Raw genomic sequence first — 27,260 nt, forward strand, 5'->3', positions numbered from 1 at the left:
AATGCAGGGAGAAATAAGAAACAGTTAAACAAAAGCAATGGTTGTAATTGAAATCCTCAGAAAGACAAGAAATAGTGCATCCACTACAAACAAAAAAATAAAAGCAAAAGTATAATGCTTATATAAATAAACAGACTCAGAAAGTGTTCTCGGAAATTAAATCATTTAGAAAAATCAAATAGATGTTGAGAGAATCCCTGGGAAAATAGAATCAAAAGATAAAGAAATGGAAAATAGAAGAAAAGAGGTAAGAAAATTAAATGATCAATCTAGGAGTTCCAGCATTCAGCTCATAGATATTGCATAAAGAGAGAGGAAAGAAAGCAGACATTAGGAAATTGCTCAAGAAATAGATGACAAAAAATATTTCCAGAACTGACATACAAGGGTCTCCAAGTTAGAAGAACCAGCAGGAGCCCAACAAAAAAGGATTCACATCAAAGCACATTTTAATGAATTTTCAGAACTTCTAGAAAAAGCAGAGGCTCCCAAAACTTTCCAAAGAGAGAATTAAAACAAAAAACAAAAAAAGAAAAAAGATGCACATTTACCTCCAAAGACTCTAGAATCAAAATAACATTAGAATTGTTGAAAGCAACATTGGGGTAAGAATATTATGGAGAGATAGCTTAAAATTCAAAAGGAACATAGTTTTCAACTTACAATTATATACCCAAACTATTATACAAATATCTGTGTAGAATAAATATATTTCAAGAATGAAAACAGTCATTATTGATTCTTGTGCTCTTTTTTTCTCCAACTTTATAGAGGTATGATTGACAAATAAAAGTTATACATATTTAGGTTGTACAATGTGATTCTTTTTAAGATGTACAATGTGATGATTTAATATACATATACATTAGTTACTGCAGAATGAGCTTTAGCAAAATGAGAGAAAACATGAAGATAAAGGACAACATGGAACCCAGGGAAAGGAGGTCCAGTTCTTGAAAGGAATCCTTTCTTCCTTCCTGCTTGTGTGCCTTACTTATTTCTTTTTCTTCTTTCCTCTCTCATTTTCCTTTTTTTTAAAAATTGGAGGATAGTTGCTTTACAATGTTGTGTTAGTTTCTCTTGTACAACGAAGTGAATCAGCTATATGTATACATATATACCCTCCCTCTTGGACCTCCCTCCCACCCCCCCAATCCTACACATCTGGGTCATCAAAGAGCGCCAAGCTGAGCTTCCTGTGCTACACAGCAGGTTCCCACTAGCTACCTATTTTACACATGGTAGTGTATATATGTCAATCCTAATCTCCCAATTAGTCCCACCATCCCCTTACCCCACTGTGTCCACATGTCTGTTCTCTATGTCTGAGTCTCTATTCCTGCCCTGCAAATAGGTTAATCTGTGCCATTTTTCTAGATTGCACATATATGTGTTAATATACGATATTTCTTTTTCTCTTTCTGACTTACTTCACTCTGTATGACAGACTCTAGGTCCATCCACATCTCTACAAATGACCCAGTTTCATTCCTTTTTATGGCCAAGTAATATTCAATTGTATATATGTACCACATCTTCTTTATCCATTCATCTGTCGATGGACACTTAGGTTGTTTCCATGTCCTGGCTATTGTAAATAGTGCTGCAGTGAACATTGGGGTACATGACTCTTTTTGAATTATGGTTTTCTCAGGGTATATGCACAGTAGTGGAATTCCTGGGTCATATGGTAGTCCTATTTTTTAGGGGACCTCCATACTGTTCTCCATAGTGGCTGTAACAATTTACATTCCCACCAACAGCGTGTGAGGGTTCCCTTTTCTCCACATCCTCTCCAGCATTTATTTTTTGTAGATTTTTTGATAATGGCCATTCTGACCGGCGTGAGGTGATACCTCATTGTAGTTTTGATTTGCATTTCTCTAATAATTACTGATTTGAGCATCTTTTCATGAGTTTGTTGGTCATCTGTATGTCTTCTTTGGAGAAATGTCTATTTATGAGCTGTTTGTATATTTTGGATATTAATCCTTTGTCAGTTGCTTCATTTGCAAATATTTTCTCCCATTCTGAGGGTTGTCTTTTTGTCTTGTTTATGGTTTCCTTTGCTGTGCAAAAGCTTTTATCATTTTCCTATTTTTAACTTGAAAAATGGTACCAAAATTTAAATTCTATCATCTGGAATCTGTAGATGTTTACAACTCTTAATGCCACGCCCATTCCCTTTGTCCAAAATAACTTTTGGCATCCTCTCTCCTTAATGAGTCCTGTGGTTATTGACAGAGTGGTGAAGAGATGATCACAAAAGTGGAGTGGCTAGGGAGAGAAACATGGTGGAGAACACTGAACTAATGAAGAATATGGGGAAAGCCAACTGAGAACTTCAGGAAGCAGAATGAAAATCAGAATAATATGTTTTCCTCTGGACAGATAGAAATGGAATTAAAGCTTGGTGGGAAAGTTTGAAGACTTAGCTTGTAAAAGAACCTCAGAGCTATCAGAATATTTCATGCTTTCATTAGAATTTCTGCATCATCTCTTTAGAACCATGAGTACAAATTATTTACTACAAATATACTGAGAAGCAGTTGAGGAAAATTTGTTGTAACAAACAACTTGACTGCCTACCAGAGAAATAATTTTAGAAGGAAACTGGCAATTATTTTGTCAAATATTGCACTCAAATCTATGGTTAGCCTGTTTTTATATCTGTGCATTGTTCTGTAGTTCATACTGAATGAAGAATCAAGTAAATCAGTTCTTTAGCACATTGTACCTGATACTATGTTTTTGTCAGTAAGCTTTCCCCTGGGGAAACATCACTTAAATGAAACCATTTATTCCATTTCACTGTATTTTTATACCAATACTTTAATGAAAAGGAAATGGAAGAAATTGGTTTGTACTATAAGAAACTGAAAGCAGTGCGTCTGTGACCTTAGTAACTGTTCTCCTTATGATAATATTATGATATATATTATCTGTCTCTATAGATATAATTGAGTATATGAGAATTAACTGTTAGTGATATATTTCTTAAATACACTTAAAAAGTTAGACGTTTGAGAAACATAATACTTGTGTCAGACCTTGCCTGCACTACCCACAGCTCCTCAGAAGGGGCAGAGCTATGTTTGGTTCCTTGGCATCATCTGAGTGGGTTGGAAGAATTCTGAAATCTTTTTATTCTCTTCCTTCCGCATCTGTTCTGATATCCTTGTCTTCCTTTTCCTCTCTTCTCTTTTTTTTTCCCCTCAAGTTTAACACCTAGAGTATGTCCAGGCTTCTGTGGTGTCTGTGCACCATGTTTAATGTTCAGCTAAAATTTTCTTTCACCAAAAACTGCAAGGAAATTGACACTTGCAAGATTGTTGGTTTTGAACCAAATTACACAATGAGTTCCACTTCTTAAAGAAACAAAGCTTGAGAGGTTTATGTGAGTAAATCTCTCTGAGCCAATAGCTAAACAGTTATTTGGAGTGCTCTGAAAAATCTTGCTTCTTTTTTTGTTCAAGGAAAAGGCTATTAAAGAGAGTAATAAACAGTGATGAATGTTATCCTATTCAGAAGATTTATGCGATTATACTCCATTTTTCTTCTCTTTCCACCTGGCTGAGCTGGCAGTTTTTGTATTTGCTTTTCTGAGCGTAAGAGCATAAGTATGCAGTGCACAAGAAGGCATAAGCCAGTAGAGGAAGAGATGAGAAATATCTAAAGGGTATTTATGAATATGGACACAAAGTTAAAACTGAGTTAATAGTTTTGAGTGTTGAAAATTCTGTAATTTTTGTCTGTGACTGTATTTTTAGAAGAAATGTCATGTGTTTTTCCTTTCATAGGTTGGGTTTGTAAATGGCTTATTTATGTACGATGTGAGGTGTGGTATGGGCCTGGATGTTGTGTCTCTACGTATGAATAAAGAGATGTGCCCACTTGAATGTTAACTCTCCCATTGGCTATGTACTATCTCAAATGTTTTTACCTTCAAGCACAGATGGTTCAGGTCTTCTATTTTTCTCTGCTTCTCAAATTCCTCAAAGTTGGTATGTCTCAGAATTTCTTTCTCGAAAAATTTTCCTATTTTGTTCATTGTTTTTGTTACTAGTGCAGATAATGTCATATTTCCATTGCTAACACTTGTCTACAAGTGGTCAAATTTAGAGTTGGTTTATATTGCTAAATATTTAAAATGTGATTGCTATATTATGAGAGAAAAGAGGTAATGAATTTCAACTTTAAAGATTTACTAAAATAAATACACAGTAATTTCTATGACATTATAATCATAGACTCAGTGAAAGAAACTATTCTAAGGAAAAAGTGAATGTATAAGAAGAGATTATAAGGAAAACTTGGTGACAGAGATAGGTGAGCTCAACAGGATTGGTTTTGATTAAAGAATAGAAACAAATCACACTTTTATAGAGGAGGAAGCTATCAAAGAACAGTTGGAGTTTGAAAGAAAATTTAAAGTGTGGAGGAACTGAATTGGAGAAGTTTATATTTATGACTGTTATATTTATGTTATCTATTCATAATCATCCCTTCTCCTCCCCACAACCATCATTCTTACTTTATCAGTCTGATTATTTTCATCATAACATTTACTACTACCTACAATTATTTTGATCTAAGTATTTCTTTAGTTATTTAATATCCACCAGCACCTCTAGAATGTAGAATCCATGAGATTAGGACACTTGTCTGTCTTGTTCATATTGCATACCTACCATGTGTCTGTGCTCAATAAATATTTAAATGAATGGACATTGTCAATAAATCTTCATATAAGAACAAAGGAGGAGTACATTAGGATGATAAAAATCTCTAGAACATATACTGTTAAATAATTTACCTAATATTCATGGTATTAATTACAACACCAATTTATAGAGTACCTATTATGTGTTATGAACTAGGCAAAGCAATTTGGATATACGAAGTCCAATATTCACAATAACCTACGAGAAAACTATTACTATGCTCAGCTTAGTATGAGTAAACTGGAGCTTAGAAATATGTTTGAAGTAAGGAAGTTGATAATTAGTTTGGCCATTTATTCAGCTAGAGATAAGTAAACAGATTTTGAGCAATATTTTTGACCCAGTTTTGTTAAAAACATAAAGGTTTAGAGGAATCATTTGCGTGGTAAAATAGTTTTCTCCATTTATTTCAGACAATCTAGCAGCTGGAGTGGAGAAAAAAGTCTTCCCAGAATTTCAGATAAGCAAGGGCAAAATTTGATGAGGTGCTGTGGGGATCAGGTGAGTGAGTCAAAGTCTCAAGGATGACTGTAAATAGTTACACTGACTGGACCTTGGGTCCAGATCAAGTAGGAAGACAAACAAACCTTGGAATGACCAATAGACTGGTACTATTTGAGAATATTTCACTGGGAAGGAGTGATCAAGTGAGGTTGACTTATTGTTTTTTCACATTTCATCGACTTTCTAGCTTGACTTCATTCCTTACTACCCAACTGAAACAGTACTTTCCATTGTTTCAGTTAGGACATTATGGGAAAATTTCCCCATCATTTGCTTCTTTTCCATCATCTTTGTATGGAATCTCTCTACAGCATTAAATATTGTTGGTTGTAAACTTCTAGAAAGTCTTCCCTTAATTTTTGTAATGCTGTATTCTATTGACTTGGTTCCTATTTCGGTCTACTCTCTTCACCTAGCCTCTCTTTCTTTATCTACCCTTAAGGTTTAAGCATCCTGTAAGAGTTGATAATTTCTTCTGATTCTGTGCTCATCTTCTGGGATTTATCTGTGCTCAAGATATCACCATGTCAGACATAATCCCTCTAATGTCCAAGTGCCACTAAACATCTCTTTATGGATATCCTGCTAATAATTCAAACTCAATACATGCAAACCCAAATCCATTTTTCTCTTGACTTTCATGTTCCCATCTCCCAAGCTAGCTCCTGCTACCTACCCTCAGTTGCTGATTCTCTTGGTCATGTAGGACAGAAAGCTCAGAGTAACTCTTGGCATGCTCGTCCACAAAAGTCTAATTTTCATCTGTCACCGTACCCTCTTTGGATAACCTTTTTCACCCATTTCACCCTCCTCCACCCTCCTTCCCCTCTAGTAACCACCAACCTGCTCTCTGTATCTATGTGTTTGTTTTTGTTTTGTTTTCTTTCTTCATTTTAAAAAGTACATTACATATATGAGTGAAATATTATGGTATTTGTCTTTCTCCATCTGACTCATTTCACTTAGCATAATACTCTCAAGGTCAATCCATGTACTCAAAAATGGCAAGATTTCATCTTTTTAAGTGACTGAGTAATATTTCATTGTATAATATATATATATATATATATATATATATATATATTTATTTATTTATATAAAACACATCTTCTTTATCCATTCATTCTTTTTTGGGCACTTAAGTTGTTTCCATATCTTGGCTTTTGTAAATAATGCTGCAGTGAATATAGGGGTACACTTAGTTTTTTGAATTAGTGTTTTCCCTTCTTTGGTTAAGTACCCAGAAGTGAAATAGCTGGATCACATGGTAGTCTATTCTTAATTTTTTGAGTAATCTCTATAATGTTTTCCATAGTGGCTGCACCAATTTACACTCCCACCAACCATGTGTGAGGGTTCCCTTTTCTCCATATCCTCTCCAACACATATTATTTCTTCTCTTTTTGATAATACCGTTCTAGTGGGTGTGAGGTGATAGCTTACTGTGGTTTTTATTTGCATTTTCCTAGTAATTAGTGATGTTGAACATCTTTTCATGTGCCTGTTGGCCATCTGCATGTCTTCTTTGGAAAAATGTATCTTCACCTCCTCTGTCCATCTTTGTCGGGAAAGGCTTTATTTCTTCTTCTACCTGAAGAATAACTTCGCTGGATAAAATATTCTTGTCTGAAAATTTCTATCTTTCAATATTTTGAACATGTCATTCCACTCTCTCCTGGCCTGTAGAGTTTCTGCTGGGAAATACGCTTATAACCTAATGGGGGCTCCCTTGTATGTTACTGTCTTTTTTTGCCTGGCTACCTTTAAAACTCTTTCTTTATCAATGACTTTTGATAGTTTTAATATGTGTCTTGAAGAAGGTCTTTTTGTATTGAGATAATTAGGTGTTCTCTTAGCCTCATGGACTTCTATGTCCAGTTCCTTCCCCAGGTTTGGGACGTTCTCAGCTATTATTTCTTTAAATAAACCCTGTTTCCTTCTCCCTCTCTTCTCTTTCTGGGATCCCATTATCCTTATGTTGCCTTTCCTAATGGAGTCAGTTAGTTCTCATATAATTTCTTCATTTTCAAAATCTTCATCTCTTTTGTCTTATACCTGAATTATTTCTAGATTTCTATTTTCAGGCTCACTAATTCTCTCTTCCATATGGTCTGCTCTCTTTCTACTTCTTTCTACTGCATTCTTCATCTCATTTATTGAGTTCTTCAGCTCCCAAATTTCTGTTTGGTTCTTTTTTTAGAGTTTCAATCTCTTCAGTAAAGTATTTCTTCTCTTCATTAATTTTATTCCTGAGATCATTGAACTGCCTTTCTAAGTTTTCTTGTAGCTTGTTAAGTTTCTTCATGACAGCTATTTTGATTTCTTTATCAGTTAGATTGCAATCTTCTTTAAGATTGACTTTAAGTTTTGACTTTAAGTTTGGTTCCTGGAGAATTGTCATTTTCCTTTGGTGATATAATGTTCCCTTGGTTTTTCATGGTGCTTGATGTGTTGTTCCTCTACTGGTGCATTTGAAGTAGTGAACACCTTTCTTATTTAGGTAAAGCTTTTTTTTGCTTTGATTCTAACAATTCAGCAGGTTGGTAATAAGAGGACTTTCTTTTGCTTTTCGGTAGGTGGCACTCTAACTCAAGTTTTTGGTTTCTCTTACCTGTACTGCCTCTGGCTGTATTTGAGAGTTGGCACTTTCTACCCTCCGCTGCTGTGGCCCGAGGCGTTGCCAGTGACCTCTTCATCACTGCTTGTGCTTCCAGGGTCTCTGGTGCTGACAGTGTTGCTGCTGTCATTGGCATCGTTGCCAGGGGCACTGGGATGGCAGGTACCTCTGTTATGCCTGGGATGATGTGGGTGGCTGGTCCTGCCACTGCGGCAGGGGGTAGGGGAGAGTGAGGGGGGCCTGGTTACCTCCACCTATAGGGTTGTCAGGTTTGCTGGTGCTGCCATCATGGGTGCTGGTGGGGGGGCAGAATCATGGGCACCCCCTTGGAACTGGGGTTATGGCCTGCCCCCGCTGCTGCCCTGTTCTCTGTAGCCATAGGCCCCTCTGTGGCTGGGGGGCCTTTGCTGTGTGTGCCACCTTCCCTGCTGCTGCTGGGTTCTTTGGAGCTGTGGGTTCAGGCACCATGGCTGGGCAGCCTGGAATTGTGGCCACCACCTCTTTTCCCCTAGGTCCACCTCTTCTATATGTTCCAACACAGTCACTTTTAGATCTACATACATGTGGATCTCTCTGGCATCCTGATGTGTTGGGCAGAGAAACCTTTGTTGAGTTATGGATGTTTTGCCAGTTGCACATTGAAGAGGAGAGAGAAAAGGAGAGTCTCATGCCACCACGATGTTGACATCACCCTATGTGACATTTTAATCCATGATGTTGACAACATGGATAACTAACAAAATGAGGTTATAGTCTATTATCAGAAGCTAAGGGGTGGTGGGGTTACTGGTTCAGAAACATGCTTGATTTCAAGGATAAAACACCTAGGGATTAGGAATTTACAGTTGATAAATACAACTGCCCCCCTCTCCACCCCAAAAAATGTATAGATTTAAGTGTGTGAAAGCTTTGTCCTCACTTAGATTAAAAACTATGCTACAAAGATGCTACAAAGTAGCTTTCCCTTAAGGTACAGAATTTTGGATGTTTGTATGCTTTCTTTTGATACATCCAAAATGGCAAAAAAACCAAACATAAATCTTTTGGGGGATGAGTCTGACATGAATGAATAGTAAAATGGACTTGAAATAAAGGCAAGCATGCTGGTGGCAATTATCTTGGACTTATGCTCCTATTACAACAATGCGTGTGATAACAATTATTAAAATGTTACTAGAATTTATATAGCCTAGGACAGAGGCAAAAAAGCATCCTTTCTTCTGTATCATTGTGGGTTTCTCTCTTTTTTAAATATTTTATTGAAAAAAAATTCCTGCTCTCTTTTGGAGATATCTATTAAAACTATGAATACTTTTATCTAAAATAGAGATTTATAATATAGACATCAAATTTACTTTCCTTGGCGATAACCCAAAATACATTAATGTGACATTAATGCCTATCATCTTAACTTCCACTATGACAGTGTAATCTATAAAAATTCAAAACAAAATGAAAACTTGTTTCTTTAATTATATGCTCCTAAATCTTCTTTTTGACATCTTATCCCAGTCATTAGGTTTGTAGATATTTGAGTTGTACCATTGTCCATATTCTTTTCTATACAGTTTGTGACTCTATCAAAAGTCTCATTCATGAGATGATTGGTAATCCAAATATGCTTTCAATATTTTATCTATTATTATTAAAATTAATTGCTTATCAGTGGTGATGCTTTATAAATGTACAGTCAGGTATCAATGAAAAAGTGTAATACTGATGAATTATAAATGGATGTCAGTCTCTTAATGTGAATTAATAAGGTGTAAGAAATAAATTTTCATATATTTTGCTACTTCATTACCCACATTAATGCCTTAAATGAAAAGCTATTCTATGTTCCCTAAGATCTGGTTGAATCATTTGTCAAAACAGGTCATAAAAAAATCTCTTGAGATCTTCACTAGTCTTGTTTTAATATAATTTTGGCCAGATACCACTTTTATTGTTTTTTATTTCCTATATTTGAGATCTAGCTTAATAATTCAATGTCTTTTGAGCAATAGGCAATTAAGCTTTTATATCTGGATAATGTTTGTTTTTTTTTCTTGTTTTTATTGAAGGTGGTACTTGGGGGCAGCTGTGAAGTACCCCTAAGAGCTTATAAATAGGGATAATGAGATTGTCTTTTGAGAGTTAAGTTATAAAATCAATAGATAGTGGATCAGAGCAGAGATACATAGTCAAATGAAAAAGTAAAAAAACAGATTTACTGGCAGGGTCAGAGTAAGACTTGACTGAATACCTAAATACATCTAAAGGAAAAATGATAGTCAATGGAGACATTATTCAGCATAAAGTCAGGAAAAGTTGACCCAGAGAAGCAGACAGAGACTGTGTCAATTCTAAACACAGAGAGAACATATTGGCTAATGGATTTATTGTGGAGATTCATGCTCAGGCTATTACTTAAATTATATAACTCACTTTTGTTGTGATTCTGTTCTCACCAAGGACTCTTCCCGTTAAGGTTTGACTTCCCTTGAGGATCTGCCTTTGGGAGAGAGAGCTGCTTTTGCTGATTTGTTTAAGGAGGTTGGACAACACTATTTCTATTTTTAAATTGGAATTCTAATTTTATACATTATTCTTTATCTATTAGGTTGATGAAGTCCACCCCTTGAAAGATGGATTGACTTAATATGCTGACATTTAATATTTTCCCCCAGCTTTATTGAGATATAATTGACATATGACATTGTGTAAATTTAATGTGTACAACATGACGATTTGATATACATATATATTACAAAATGATTACCTTGATAAAGTTAGTTAACACAGTTATTACCTCACATAGTTACCATTTTTTGGTGTGTATTTGTGACAACTTTTAAGATTTTCTCTCTCAGCAACTTTGAAGTGAACAATGTAGTATTGTTAACCATAGTCACCATGCTATACATTAAATCCTCAAAACTTATTCATCTTATAACTGGAAGCTTGTACTATTTGACCACCTTCACCCATGTTCCACACCCCTATTCCCTGCCCCTAGGAACCACAAATCTACTCTATCTTGCTATGGGTTGTTTGTTTGTTTTTAGATTACACATATAAGTGAGATCATATATATATTGTATATATATACCACATTTTCTTTATTCATTCATTTGTGATGGGCACTTATGTTGTTTCCATTTCTTGTTTATTGTGAATAATGCTGCAGTGAACATGGGGGTGCAGATATCTCTTCAAGATCATGATTTCATTTCTTTTGGATGTGTAGCTAGAAGTGGAATTGCTAGATCATATGGTAGTTCTTTTTTTAATTTTCAGGGAACCTCTATACTGTTTTCCATAGAGGCTGCACCAATTTACATTTCAAGCAACAGTGCACAAGTGTTCCCTTTTCTCCACATCCTTGCTAGGACTTATCTCTTATCTATTTGATAATAGTTATCCTAACAGGTGTGAGGTGACATCTCATTGTAGTTTTGATTTGCATTTCTCTGATGATTAGTGACCATTTTTTCATGTGTGTTTTCGCCATTTGTGTGTCTTCTTTGGAAAAATTGTCTATTTCTGGTCCTTTGCCCATGTTTAAATTAGGTTTTTTGTTTTTTGCTATTGAGTTGTATGATTCCCTTGCATGTATGGGATATTTATCAGATGTATGATTTGAAAATATTTTCTTTCTTTTCATAGGTTGCCTTTTCATTTTGTTGATGGTTTATTTTGCTTTGCAGAAGCTTTGTTTAATGTAGTCCCTTAGTACATTTTTGCTTTTGTTGTTCATGCTTTTGGTGTCATATCTAACAATTCATTGCCAAGACTGTCAAGGAGATTTTCCTATGTTTTCTTCTAGGAGTTTTATGGTTTCAGGTATTACTCTTAAGTCTTTAATCAATTTTGAATTAATTTTTGTGAGTGGTTTAAGATACATTTCATTTTATGCAGTGTCATTTTTTTTGCATATGACTGTCAAGTTTTCTCAACACCATTGTTTGAAGAGCCTGTCTTTTCCCCATTGAATGTTGTTGGTTCCCTTGTCAAATATTAGTTGACTGTATCTTTGTGGGTTTATTTCTGGGTTTTTCATTCTATTTCATTGGTATATGTGTCTTTTTATGCCGTACTGGTTCTTACCTTACTGTTTTGATTATTATAGCCTTTCAGTATAGTTCGAAATCATGAAGTGTGATGACTCCAACGTTTTTCTTTGTAAGATTGCTTTGGCTATGCAGGGTCTTTTGTGGTTCCATTCAAATTTTAGGATTTTTTTTCTTTCTGTAAATAATGCCATTGGATTTTGATAGGGATTGCATGGCTCTTGATAGTATGGTAATTTAAAAAATATTTACTCATCTGATCCATGAACATAAGATATCTTTCTGCTTATTTGTGTCTTCTTCAATTTATTTCAACAATTTTTTGTAGTTTTCAGTGTAGAGATCTTTCACCTTCTTGGTTAAATTTATTCCTAAGTATTTTATTCTGTTTGATGCTATTGTAAGTGGGAATGTTTCTTTATTTCTTTTTCAGATAGTTTGTTGCTAGTGTGTATACACGCAGCTGATTTTTGTATGTTGATTTTGTGACCTGCATCCTTACTGAATTCGTTTATTATTTCTAATAGTTTTTTGATAGAGCTTTTAGGGTTTTCTGTGTATAAGATAATGTCATCTGCAAACAGACAATTTTACTTCTTCCTTTCCAATTTGGGAGAGTTTGTTTCTTTTTCTTGCCTGATTGCTCCGGCTAGGACTTCCAATACTATGTTAAAATAGAAGTGGTAAGAGTGGGCACCCTTTCTTGTTTCTGCTCTTAGAGGAAAAGCTTTCAATCTTTAATCATTTAAAGACATTTCTGTTTTTAGCTTGTATGTCTGATGGCCAGACCCATTTCTGGATGATTCTATCACCGTAAATTCAATTCTGAGACCTCTGGGAGGAAGGAAAGAGAGAGGGGTAGGGAAAGAGAGCGCTCTTTTTGGTAAGGCTCAATTTCACTATTTCCTTTGAAAATTCTTTACATAAAATATAAAAGCACTGTGGAACTTCTTGGTCTTGCTTGAGAAACAGTGCTCAAAATTTATGCTTTTGCTATAATTGATTCTTTTATCTAGGTGACAGATCAGTGGTGTATTCAATGATGTTATAATGAGATGGGCTATAACAGATTACTATAATGGTTTTCATTTTCACCTACAAGTATTTTTTTTTATATATGTGTTGAGAGGCAATCAATAAAAATGAAAAGCCTCCATATATAAAAACTGTTAAAATGACATCCTCTTACTTTTGGTTTGTGTTTTAGAGTTTGTAAAGTAATTTCACTTTAATTCTCTCTTGATCCTTTTAAGAACTGTGTAAAGCATGTGGGAAAAGTATTATTACTTTCAATTTGTAGATTAGGAAATTACAACTCAGAGAATTTAATTGACTAGCCAAGATTACATGACTACGTGACTAAGAAATGACAGCCAGCACAGGCAGATATGTCTCCAAACACTAATCCAGTACTCTTCCAATTATTTTACTTCCTTGTGTATAGAATTAAACAAAATTTTAAAAAGATGCCAAAAGCTAAATGTTGAGTAAAATTTGTTTTTATGAACTGTCCCTAAATTTGACTAAACTGTGATAAGAAGGAAAAGATGATTTATAATTAACACATTCATGAAATTTTTATCATGCACCTGCCATGTGTCAGGTAACTATTAGAAGTTCAATAGGGTACAAGGCAGGTAGGGTTTCTGGTATCATAAAAGCAACAGTTTAGTGAGGAAGACAGTCATTAGGCACATAATCAAACAATTGGCTAAGTGTGATTGTGACAAAGTGATATTTAAGCTGAGAACTGTTGAAAAGAAAGTTAGCCAGACACAGGACATGGGTGAGGAGGGATTTTTAAAATCTAGAAACCATACCAAGTTTAACTTAATTACCTTAAATAAAAACAGAGAAAATTGACTTCTTCATACCACAGCTTTTTGTCAATATCCAGATTCTGACATGAGAGAGATAGAGGATGGGAGGAAGAAGGAAAGAGACCATGCTTTATTTATTTATTTATTATTTTTAATAGTTAATCAATTTTATACATATTAGTGTATATATGTCAATCCAAATCTCCCAATTCATCCCACCCCCACCCCCCTGCTTTCCCGTCTTGGTGTCCCTATATTTGTTCTCTACATCTGTGTCTCAATTTCTGCCTTGCAAACTGGTTCATCTGTACCATTTTTCTAGATTCCATATATATGCATTGATATACGATATTTGTTTTTCTCTTTCTGACTTACTTCACTCCTAGGCAAATCCATGTCTCTACAAATGACCCAATTTCATTCCCTTTTATGGCTGAGTAATATTCCATTGTATATATGTACCACATCTTCTTTATCCATTTGTCTGTCGATGGGCATTTAGGTTGCTTCCATGACCCAGCTATTGTAAATAGCACTGCAGTGAACACTGGGGTGCATGTGTCTTTTTGAATTATGGTTTTCTCTGGGTATATGCCCAGTAGTGGAATTGCTGGGTCATATGGTAATTCTATTTTTAGTTTTTTAAGGAACCTCCATACTGTTTTCCATAGTGGCTGTATCAATTTACATTCCCACAACAGTGCAAGAGGGTTCCTTTTTCTCCACACCCTCTTCAGCATTAGTTGTTTGTAGATTGTCTGATGATGCCTATTCTGACTGGTGTGAGGTGATACCTCATTGTAGTTTTGATATGCATTTCTCTAATAATTAGTGATGTTGAGCAGCTTTTCATGAGCCTCTTGGCCATCTGTATGTCTTCTTTGGAGAAATGTCTATTTAGGTATTCTGCCCATTTTTTGATTGGGTTGTTTGTTTTTTAATATTGAGCTGCATGAGCTGTTTATATATTTTGGAGATTAATCCTTTGTCCATTGATTTGTTTGCAAATATTTTCTCTCATTCTGAGGGTCGTATTGTTTAGAGTTTCCTTTGCTGTGCAAAAGCTTTTAAGTTTCACTACGTCCGAGTTGTTTATTTTTTATTTCCATTACTCTAGGAGGTGGGTCAGAAAGATCTTGCTGTGATTTATGTCAAAGAGTGTTCTTCCTATGCTTTCCTCTAAGAGTTTTATAGTGTCTGGTCTTACATTTAGGTTTTTAATCCATTTTGATTTGATTTTTGTGTATGGTGTTAAGGAGTGTTCTAATTTCATTCTTTTACATGTAGCTGCCCAGTTTTCCCAGCACCACTTATTGAAGAGATTGTCTTTCTTCATTGTATATCCTTTCCTCCTTTGTCATAGATTAGTTGACCATAGGTGCATGGGTTTATCTCTGGGCTTTCTATCCTGTTCCATTGATCAATATTTCTGTTTTTGTGCCAGTACCATTTGCTTTGATTGCTGTAGCTTTGTAGTATAGTCTGAAGTCAGGGAGTCTGATTCCTCCAGCTCCATTTTTTCCACTCAAGATTGCTTTGGCTATTTGGGGTCTTTTGTGTCTCCATACAAATTTTAAGATTTTTTTGTTCTAGTTCTGTAAAAAATGCCATTGGTAATTTGATAGGGATTGCATTGAATCTGTACATTGCTTTGGGTAGTATAGTCATTTTCACAATATTAATTCTTCCAATACAACAACATGGTATATCTCTCCATCTATTTGTGTCACCTTTGATTTCTTTCGTCAGTGTCTTACAGTTTTCTGAGTACAGGTCTTTTGCCTCCTTAGGTAGTTTTATTCCTAGGTATTTTATTTTTTTGTTGCAATGGTGAATGGGACTGTTTCCTTAATTTCTTTTTCTGATCTTCCGTTGTTAGTGTATAGGAATGCAAGAGATTTCTGTGCATTAATTTTGTATCCTGCAACTTTACCAAATTCATTGATTAGTAGTTTTCGGGTGGCATCCTTGGGATTATCTATGTATAGTATCATGTCATCTGCAAACAGTGACAGTTTTACTTCTTCTTTTGCAATTTGTATTCCTTTTATTTCTTTTTCTTCTCTGATTGCCATTGCTAGGACTTCCAAAACTGTGTTGAATAATAGTGGTGAGAGTGGACATCCTTGTCTTCTTCCTGATCTTAGAGGAAATGCTTTCAGTTTTTCCCCATTGAGAATGATGTCTGCTGTGGTTTGTCATATATGGCCTTATTATGTTGAGGTAGGTTCCCTCTGTGCCCACTTTCTGGAAAGTTTTTATCATAAATAGGCGTTGAATTTTGTCAAAAGCTTTTTCTGCATCTATTGAGATAATAGTATGGTTTTTATTCTTCAATTTGTTAATATGGTGTATCACATTGATTGATTCGCATATACTGAAGAATCCTTGCATCCCTGGGATAAATCCCACTTGATCATGGTGTATGATCCTTTTAATGTGTTGTTGGATTCTGTTTGCTAGTATTTTGTTGAGGATTTTTGCATCTATGTTCATCAGTGATATTGTCTGCAATTTTCTTTTTTTTGTAGTATCTTTGTCTGGTTTTGGTTTCAGGAATGAGTTTGGGAGTGTTCCTTCCTCTGCAATTTTTTGGAAGAGTTTGAGAAGGATGGTGTTAGCTCCTCACTAAATGTTTGATAGAATTCACCTGTGAAGGCACCTCGTCCTGGACTTTGTTTGTTGGAAAATTTTTAATCACAGTTTCAATTTCATTACTTGTGATTGGTCTGTTCATATTTTTATTTCTTCCTCGCTGAGTCTTGGAAGGTTATACGTTTCTAAGTAGTTGTTCATTTCTTCCAGGTTGTCCATTTTATTAGCATAGATTTGCTTGTAGTAGTCTCTTATGATGCTTTATATTTCTGTGGTGTCCGTTGTCACTTCTCCTTTTTCAATTCTAATTTTATTGATTTGAGTCCTCTCTCTCTTTTTCTTGATGAGTCTGGCTAAAGGTTTATCAGTTGTGTTTATCTTCTCAAAGAACCAGCTTTTAGTTTTATTGATCTTTGCTATTGTCTTCTTTGTTTCTAATTCATTTATTTCTGCTCTGATCTTTATGATTTCTTTCCTTCTACTAACTTTGGGTGTTTTTTTGTTCTTCTTTCTCTAGTTCCTTTAGGTGTAAGGTTAGTTTGTTTATTAGAGATTTTTCTTCTTTCTTGAGGTAGTTTTGTATTGCTATAAACTTCCCTCTTAGAACTGCTTTTGCTGCATCCCATAGGTTTTGGATCATCGTGTTTTCATTGTCATTTGTCTCTAGGTGTTTTTTGATTTCCTCTTTGATTTCTTCAGTGATTTCTTGGTTATTTAGTAATGTAGTTTTTAGCCTCCATATGCTTGTGTTTTTTATGTATTTTTTTTCTCTGTAATTGATTTGTAATCTCATAGCATTTTGGTCAGAAAAGATGCTTGATATGATTTCAATTTTCTTAAATTTACTAAGGCTTGATATTTGACCCAAGATGTGATCTATCCTGGAGGATGTTCCGTGTGCACTTGAAAAGAAAGTGTAGTCTGCTGTTTTCAGATGGAATGTTCTATAAATATCAACTAAATCTATCTGGTCAATTTTGTCATTTAAAGCTTGTGTTTCCTTATTTATTTTCTGTATTGATGATCTGTCCATTGGTGTAAGTGAGGTGTTAAAGTCCCCCACTATTATTGTGTTACTGTCAATTTCCTCTCGTTATAGCTGTTAGTATTTGCCTTATGTATTGAGGTGCTCCTATGTTGGGTGTATATATATTTACAATTGTTATATCGTCTTCTTGGATTGATCCCTTGATCATTATGTAGTGTCCTTCTTTGTCTCTTGAAACAGTCTTTATTTTAAAATCTATTTTATCTGATATGAGTATTGTTACTCCATCTTTCTTTTGATTTCCATTTTCATGGAATATCTTTTTCCATCCCATCACTTTCAGTCTGAATGTGTCCCTAGGTCTGAAGTGGATCTCTTGTAGACAGCATATACATTGGTCTTGTTTTGTATCCATTCAGTGAGCCTGTGCCTTTTGGTTGGAGCATTTAATCCATTCTCATTTAAGGTAATTATCGATATTTGTTCCTATTACCATTTTCTTAATTGTTTTGGGTTTGTTTTTGTAGGTCCTTTTCTTCTCTTGTGTTTCCCACTTAGAGAAGTTCCTTTAGCATTTGTTATAGAGCTGGTTTGGTGATGCTGAATTCTCTTAGCTTTTGCTTGTCTGTAAAGCTTTTGATTTCTCTGCTGAATCTGAATGAGATCTTTGCCAGGTACAGTAATCTTGGTTGTAGGTTCTTCCCTTTCATTACTTTAAATATATCCTGCCACTCCCTTCTGGCTTGTAGAGTTTCTACTGAGAAATCAGCTGTTAACCTTATGGAGTTCTGTTGTATGTTATTTGTCGGTTTTCCATTGTTGCATTTAATAATTTTTCTTTGTCTTTAATTTTTGTCAATTTGATTACTATGTGTCTTGGTGTGTTTGTCATTGGGTTTATCCTGCCTGGGACTCTATGCACTTCCTGGACTTGGGTGGTATTTCCTTTCCCATGTTAGGAAAGTTTTCGACTGTAATCTCTTTAAATATTGTCTCTGGTCTTTTCTCTCTCTCTTCTCCTTCTTGGACCCCTATAATGTGAATACTGGTGTGTTTAATGTTGTCCCAGAAGTCTCTTAGGCTGCCTTCATTTCTTTTCATTCTGTTTTCTTTATTCTGTTCTGTGGCCGTGAATTCCACCATTCTGTCTTCCAGGTCAGTTATCCGTTCTTCTGCCTCAGTTATTCTGCTATTGATTCCTTCTAGTGTAGTTTTCATTTCAGTTATTGCATTGTTCATCTCTGTTTGTTCTTTAATTCTTCTAGGTCTTTGTTAAACATTTCTTGCATCTTCTCGTTCTTTGCCTCCATTCTTTTTCCGAGGTCCTGGATCATCTTCACTATCATTATTCTGAATTCTTTTTCTGGAAGGTTGCCTATCTCCACATCATTTAGTTGTTTTTCTGGGTTTTATCTTGTTCCTTCATCTGGTACATAGCCCTCTGCCTTTTCATCTTTTCTGTCTTTCTGTGAATGTGGTTTTTTTTCCACAGGCTACAGGATTGTGATTCTTCTTGCTTCTGCTGTCTGCCCTCTGGTGGACGAGGCTATCTAAGAGGCTTGTGCAAGTTTCCTGGTGGGAGGGACTGGTGGTGGGTAGAGCTGGGTGTTGCTCTGGTGGGCAGAGCTCAGTAAAACTTTAATCCACTTGTCTGCTGATGGGTGGGGCTGAGTTCCCTCCCTGTTGGTTGTTTGGCCTGAGGCGACCCAGCACTGGAGCCTACAGGCTCTTTGGTGGGGCTAATGGCAGACTCTGCCAAGGCTCACAGCAAGGAGTACTTCCCAGAACTTCTGCTGCCAGTGTCCTTGTCCCTTCAGTGAGCCACAGCTGCCCCCCACCTCTGCAGGAGATCCTCAAACACTAGCAGGTAGGTGTGGTTCAGTCTCCTATGGTCACTGCTCCTTTCCCCTGGGTCCTGGTGTGCACATTACTTTATGTGTGCCCTCCAAGAGTGGAGTCCCTGTTTACCCCAGTCCTATCAAAGTCCTGCAATCAAATCCCACTAGCCTTCAAAGTCTGATTCTCTGGGAATTCCTCCTCCTGTTTCCAGACCCCTGGTTGGGAAGCCTGATGTGGGACTCAGAACCTTCACTCCAGTGGGTGGACTTCTGTGATGTAATTGTTCTCCAGTTTGTGAGTCGCCCACCCAGTGATTATGGGATTTGATTTTATTGTGATTGCGCCTCTCCTACTGTCTCATTGTGGCTTCTCCTTTGTCTTTGGATGTGGGGTATCTTTTTTGGTGAGTTCCAGTGTCTTCCTGTCGATGATTTTTCAGCAGTTAATTGTGATTCCGGTGCTCATGCAAGAGAGAGTGAGCACACGTCTTTCTACTCTTCCATCTTCGAGACGGTGCTTTAAATGAGCTGATCCTTGATAATTAATTACCATTGCCTCTTGGTTTTCATTAACAAAGTTTAGCTGAAACTTTGAACAAAGAAAGCCCCACAATATTTGGGGATGTCTAATAGGATATTGTGCCACAGTAAAAACGATTAGTTAGAGGTCCAAATCTAATTGTCTTAATAAGCTACTTAATCATTTCCAAGAGACAGGAGAAGACACAGAAGACCACAATTCTAAGGCCTTCAGTTTTAAGTTTTCAAAAATTCATTAGTAAGGTAGGAGATTGAAAAATAAGGTGTAAAATTATTTTATGTAGAGGTCTCAGTTATTGTTAATCAACATTTGTGGATTTGCTTTGAATTAATCCTTCTTGGTAGCGTGAGGAACACTTTGATGGAGTCTCCATACAGAGATAATAATAGGCATCATCAAGACAAAGCAGAACTAACCAGAAGGTACTCTGAAAATAAAATTTTGACCATGAGAGACTGAATAGCTTTCATTAAAAATAGAGTAATAAAAAGAACCTATACCTAGGTTAACTGGAAACTTGGGGAATGAAATTTATCTTTTGCCAATTATTAAAAATATTTAAAAATGAACTTACCTTTTTAAAAGAATATTTTTATGCCTGTGTCTTTTCTGATCAGAATAATATGTGCTTGTGTTGGAAAGTTGGAAAATGAAAAACAAAATACTTTAGGTTTCAATGAAGAAACAATAATAGCCAGTGATTAAGTTAAAGTAATTCAACAACCAGGTACTGATTACACTTTTTAAAATTTATTTATTTTAATTAATTAATTAATTAATTTATTTATTATTTTTTTAAAACATCTTTATTGAAGTATAATTGCTTCACAATGGTGTGTTAGTTTCTGCTTTATAACAAAGTGAATCAGCTACAGATATACACACGTTCCCATATCTCCTCCCTCCCGCATCTCCCTCCCTCCCACCCTCCCCATCCCACCCCCCCCAGGTGGTCACAAAGCACCGAGCTGATCTCCCTGTGCTATGCGGCTGCTTCCCACTAGCTATCTATTTTACATTTGGTAGTGTATATATGTCCATGACACTCTCTCATCCTGTCACATCTCACCCCTCCCCCTCCCCATATCCTCAATTTTTTTGGCTGTGTTGGGTCTTCGTTGCTGCATGCAGGCTTTCTCTAGTTGCAGTGACTGGGGGCTTCTCTTCGTTGTGGTGCGTGGGCTTCTCATTGCAGTGGCTTCTCTTGTTGTGGAGCATGGGCTCTAGGTGCGTGGGCTTCAGTAGTTGCAGCACACAGGCTCAGTAGTTGTGGCTCCCAGGCTCTAGAGTGCAGGCTCAGTAGCTGTGGTGCATGGGCCTAGTTGCTCTGCGGCATGTGGGATCTTCTTGGACCAGAGCTTGAGCCCGTGTCCCTTGCATTGGCAGGCAGATTCTCAACCATTGCACCACCAGGGAAGTCCCACTGATTACATGTTAATATATTTCCTTTCAGTCCTTTGAGAATGTGTACACATAACTAAATATATGAAAAATTGACACAGTACTGTGTATAACATTTCAGATTTTTGTCAATTATTTGTGAACTTTTCCACATAATATTAAATATTTTTGGATTTAAAATTGTTATTTCTATACACTACTATACTTTAACATGTAGATGTGCCACACACTCTTTAATCATTGTTAGATATCTTGGATGTACTATTTTTTTTGCCTTCATAAATAATGCTTGAGTAAACAACCTTGCTCAAGGTATGATTTTTTTCTTTTTTTTTTGGTGTAGAGTCCTATTAGGAATATTTTTTTAAATTAATTTTTATTGGAGCATAGTTGCTTTCCAATGTTTTGTTAGTTTCTACTGTGCAGCAAAATGAATCAACTATACATATACATATATCTCCTCTTTTTTGGATTTCCTTCCCATTTAGGTGACCACAGTGCATTAAGTAGAGTTCCCTGTGCTATACAGTATGTTCTCATTTGTTGTCTATTTTATACATAGTATCAATAGTGTATATGTGTCAATCCCAATCTCCCAATTCCTCCCACCCCCCCCCTTGGTATCCATACATTTGTTCTCTACATCTGTGTCTTTATTTCTGCTTTGCAAATAAGATCATATACACCATTTTTCGAGATTCCACATATATGCGTTAATATACGATATTTGTTTTTCTCTTTCTGACTTATTTCACTCTGTATGACACTCTCTAGGCAAATCCATGTCTTTACAAATGACCCAATTTCATTCCTTTTGATGGCTGAGTAATATTCCATTGTATATGTGTACCACATCTTCTTTATCCATTCATTTGTCGATGGGCATTTAGGTTTCTTCCATGTCCTGGCTATTGTAAATAGTGCTGCAGTGAACACTGGGGTGCATGTGTCTTTTTGAATTATGGTTTTCTCAGGGTATATGCCCAGTAGTGGGATTGCTGGGTCATATGGTAGTTCTGTTTTTAGTTTTTTAAGGAACCTCCATACTGTTTTCCATAGTGGCTGTATCAATTTACATTCCCACCAACAGTGCGTGAGGGTTCCATTTTTTCCACACCCTCTCCAACATTTATTGTTTGTAGCTTTTTTGATGATGGCCATTCTGAGTGGTATGAGATTTCTATAAAGGAATGTTTAAAATATATTTTAATATTTATATTTAAAGAGTATGAATGTTTAAAATGTATTTATATGTGTTGTAAAATTGCGTGTTCATATGCCTCATTTTTTTATAACAATTTGTACAAAATTTATGTTCATTTGTTTTCATGCCTAACAATGTTGAATACAAGGGCACATTTCACTACATTTATAAACATTGAAAATTACTCATTAAATTGTTTCCAGTAATACTGGCAGACTGAGCTAATATGTTTGCATTCTTCCTAACCTAAAATCCTTAAACTTGCGGAAAATTTATTTAAAAAAATTAACCTGTAGCAGCACTGATTTTAAAATAAGCAAACCATTAGCAGACAAGTCTTTGGTAGAAGTTCCTGAAAATAAAAAAGTAGATGCCTTTGGGATCTCAGAGAAACAAGAGAAGAGAAAAACACAGCTCAAAACAATTGGGAAAACTATTGCAGAAAGAGGAAACAATGCCAAGGATATTTCAAGCTTAGAGTCAACACATACAAAGGCATGTGATGAGTGTGGAGGAGTTATCAACCGAAACACTGCTTGTGAGTTTGCACTTCCATCCCTTAGATTTCTCTCTAAATGAACTAACGTGTCTGGAGTGACCACCTGGAATGAATGCTTTGGTCTGAGAGAGAAGTAGAAAGAAAGTACATCTTCTCAGCAGGGAAACAGTTTAAATTACTCTCCATGCCCACCCTGAGTTAAAGACCCTTTTATTTTAGGACTCAGGATGCTGGTCTATAGCCCTTCTATAGGCATGCTCAGTGTAAATACACAGAGACAGCATTCATCCTTCCTGTTGTACAGGGGAGAGAGGCCTGTTGTACAGCCAGAAAGTTACAAGGGCCAAAAACAAGGTACCCATACCTGTTAACCATGCAAATTGACATGGTCCTTCTATCATAAATGTGCACCACCAACCAAGGTTCATCAGACATTTGAAGAAAACGAATAGTATTTTCCTTTCAACATTGAATTGCCTTGGCATCTTTGTAGAAAATCAATTGACTTTATTTCTCAACTCTCTGTTATGTTCCATTGATCTTTATACATCTACCCTTTCACCAATACCAAACTATCCTGATAACTGTGACTTGAAATCATGCAGATTAGGTGCTCCAACTTTGTTCTGCTTTAAAAATATCCTTTGGCTAGGAATTATGCATTTCCATACAAATTTTAAAAATCAGCTTGTTAATTTCTGTAAAATGTCTGCTGGAATATTTTATTGGGAATACATTGAATCTATAGATCACTTTGGGAAGAACTGACATATATTGAGTCTTTCAATCCATGAACATGCTGTATCTCTTCATTTATTTAGATCTTTTTAAATTTTCTCAATAATGTTCTATAGTTTTCACTGTAGAAGTTTTGGGCTCCTTTGGTTAAATTTATTCCTAGATATTTTATGATTTAGATGTTATTGTAAATCAAGCTGATTACCTTTTTACTTTTTACTGCTAGTGTAAAAAAATACAATTGATTAACAAAATACAGTTAACATTATCTTACATGTTTCCATATCTAATGTATTAATTTGAGTAATTGTTTTTGGATTTTTTTCCACGTACGATCATAGGGATATAGAGACAATATTATTTTTTCCTTCTGTTGTTTGTGTTTTTACTTTCATTTTCTTTTTTTATATATAGCTTTATTGCAATTTCTAGGACATTAACTACAATTTGACAAGAAATGGTGCATGTAGGTGTCTTTAGCTTTTTCCTATACGAGGCTTTCGGGGGCAGGTTTTCACTGTTGAGTACTACATTAGTTGTAGATGTTTTATATGCCCTCTATCAGAATGAGAAAGTTTCCTGCTACTCTTAGTTTGTTGAGGGTTTTTGTATGATTGGGTATTAATTTTTTAAAATTTTATTCAATTGAAATGGTTATATTATCTTCCTAATTTTGTTATTATGGTGAATTACATTGAATAATTTTTGAATTTTAAGCCAATCTTACACTCATGGTGTAAACCCTACTTGGTTATGTTGTATATATTCGCATATACACTCCATTGATCAATTGGGTTTGCTAATATTTACTTCAGGATTTTTGCATCTATGTTTAGAAGAGATACTGGTCTATACGTTTTTTTGTGTGAAGTCTTCAGCAGGTTTGGTATTAGAGTTTTGTGTGCCATATAAAATGAGTTGGGCAGCATTCTCTATTTTTTTTAAATAAAAAGCTTTATCTCTATTTTTAGCAGTTTAGCTAAAGATTGATCAATTTTGTTGATCTTTGCAAAGAAATATTTTTGGCTTTCTGAATTTTCTCTATTGTCTGTTTTCTATTTTAGTAATTTCTACTTTTATCATTATTTCCTTCCCTCTACAGTTGACCCTTGAACAATGTGGATTTGAACTGTACAGATCCATTTATACACGGGTATTTTTCAATAGTAAATACTACAGAACTACACCACCGGTGGTTGGTTGAAACCTGGGGTGTGGAGGAATGGCAGATATGGAGAGTTCACTATAAGTTATACACAGATTAATCCCCACATTGTTCAAAGGTCAACTGTATTTATTTTGGATACATTTTACCCTTCTTTTCATAGATTCTTAAGGTGAAAGCATAGGACATTGTCTTAGGCACTTCTTTATTTTTTTCCTAAAATAAGCATTCTACACACTGCTTTAGCTACATCCCACAAATTGCCATGCTACATTTTCATTACTATTCAATTAAAAATATTTTCTAATTTGTCTTGTGATTTCTTCATTGATGCTCAGTGAGCATCTTTATGACTGTTATTTTGAACTCTCTTTTGCTTAAATCCCTTATCTCCATTTCATTAAGATGGATTCCTGGAGATTAATCTTGTTCTTTTGTTTGGGATATATTCCCTTATTTCTTCATTTCCATTGACTCTGTTGGTTTCTGTGCATTAGATAAAATAGCCACCTCTCTCCATCTTGACAGACTGGTCTTGTGGAGGTGAACCTCGTCAGTCAGCCCAGCTTGAGCTCCAGGTTGCTTCTCAAACCTTTGTGATTGTCAAAGTCATTGTCTTTGTTTTCAGTGACTCCCAGTGTTTGAAGTTGTGCCAAAGGGATGATCCAAAGGGATGATCACAGACAGCAGCTAGCTGCAGTCTGATTGGAAGCTGGACCCTCAGGCAGCAGCTAAGAACGTGTGCAGTCAAATCCCTTCCAGGGAGAAGCTGGGAGCTGAGTGTTTGCCTGCGTCCTCTGCATTGAGCCTAGGCTTATAGCCATGGGGAGTGCGCCTGTGCGCATTTGAAGACTGCTTCTTCTCTTGCTCTAGTCTTGTGGGACTCATGAATTCAAGTCTTGCTGCATGTCAGAGCTAGGTGATTTGGGGGTCCATCCCTTGGAAAGCAGCCATGAAAATTGAGGTGCTAGATGTGTGGACAGGTTCCTTCCAGGGAGATGCTGATGACTTGGTTTTGTTGTTGGAACATGACAGAAGTGCCCACTGCCTCTTTCAGGCTCTGGGAAGGCTTGCAGTCAGTACCCAGAGGCTGCTAAATAGAAGCCGGATCCCCAGGCAGTAGCTTGTGAAGTCTGCAGTCAAACTCCATCCAGGCAAGAACTGGGAGATCGGGGTGTTTGTTGGCTCCCTCTGTGCTTAGCCCTGCTGGGAAAGCCTACTCACTCACCTCACCTGTTAGCTACTGCTTCTTCACTTGCTGTAGTCTTGTGCATTCATGAACACAAGCCCCATTGGCTTTCAGAAGTAGGTGATTTAGGGGCCTGTCTCCCCTGTGGCAGCCTTAAGAGTTGGGGCACTAGATGTGTGGTCTAAACCCTATGGCACTTAGGAGAAACTGGGAATAAGGGTCCTCTCCCAATTGTAGGCCACTGTGCCAGGGGTGGGGTTTTTGTAAGAGTGTGTCTCAGCCTTTCCTGCCAGTTTTGATGTGGGTATTTTCTGAGTCACCCGATGTATGGAAGTCATTCATTAATTTCCGGATTTCTCTCAAAGGAAGTTGCTCCATGTGTAGCTGTATATTTGGTGTATCTGTGAGAAGAGGGAAATTCAGGAGACTCTTAGGTTGCCATCTTGGTCCAGAGTCTCCTTTACCACTTCTTGTAATGCAGGTCTGTGGGAGACAATTTTTTTTTTCTGAAAATGTCTGTATTTTGTTTACCTGATGGACAAATATGTCACTATTTTTTCCTCCTAATTTAATTGCCTGCACTGTCCCTCCCACCTCAGGGCAAAGCCACAAAGAAAGGGGGGAGGAAAATTCTGGTTGCTTCTCCAATTTTGCCTACCTTCCACAGTATACCTGCTTTTGTCTATCCTTTAGAATCCTTAGTTGTTTTTTGTATTTGCCCAGAGTTTATGTTTGTTATCAGCATAAACCAGAGGGTGGGTCTGAATAGGGGTTATATCACTATACCAGAGACAAAATTCTTTTCTTTAGTTTTTGTATCTACAACAGTAGCATAATAATTTTTGCATGCTTGCTACTTTTTAACATGTTTTTAAATGAAATTTATTGGAAAAGATGATTAATTGAAATGTATACCATATAAAAGAGTGATACAGTTATATATTGAAATGTAATTATCTCTAAAAATATTGAGTAACATAAGCCAGTATAATTTGCTTTAAAACAGAAACAAAAGAGATAAAATGTATATTTGAGTCTTTATATCTATTTTTAAATTTTAGAATAATTTTAATACCATGTAAGACAAATATCTTCTCATTATTCTTCTCTTTATCATTTTTTTCTTGAAGATGTTATAATATATAAAGAAGCTGAAAGGAGTTCTGTTTCACTGCTTAGGTAACAGGACATAAATGAGTTTTTATCCCCCAAGTCCTACTATGATATGATTCTTTGACCTTCGGTTGCTTAAATAATGTTATTATTAGCATGAAAGTCTGTTTTTGCCCATTGCCAGTCATGAGCTTCATGATAAGAATCTGGGACAATTATAGAATTTACAACTTTGACCAAAACATATGTGGCCTCAAATTGAAGAGGAGACT

General features: G+C 35.9%; 1 protein-coding gene across 6 annotated transcripts in view; it reads left to right on the forward strand.

Annotated features, from left to right (window-relative positions):
* LOC309666647 (uncharacterized protein) overlaps positions 1-27,260 on the forward strand; it is a 613,160-nt gene that overhangs the window by 225,018 nt on the left and 360,882 nt on the right. For 5 of the 6 annotated variants that reach the window (XR_014267186.1, XR_014267187.1, XR_014267188.1 and 2 more), the window contains one exon: positions 25,315-25,427. The exons of the other annotated variant lie outside the window; for it this stretch is intronic. The gene's annotated coding sequence lies outside the window, so the exon portion shown is untranslated. The remainder of the gene's footprint in view (positions 1-25,314; positions 25,428-27,260) is intronic. 6 annotated transcript variants of the gene reach the window in all.

The sequence above is a fragment of the Balaenoptera physalus genome (genome assembly GCF_965194825.1).
Source record: "Balaenoptera physalus genome assembly, chromosome: 9".
Taxonomy (NCBI): Eukaryota; Metazoa; Chordata; class Mammalia; order Artiodactyla; family Balaenopteridae; genus Balaenoptera; species Balaenoptera physalus.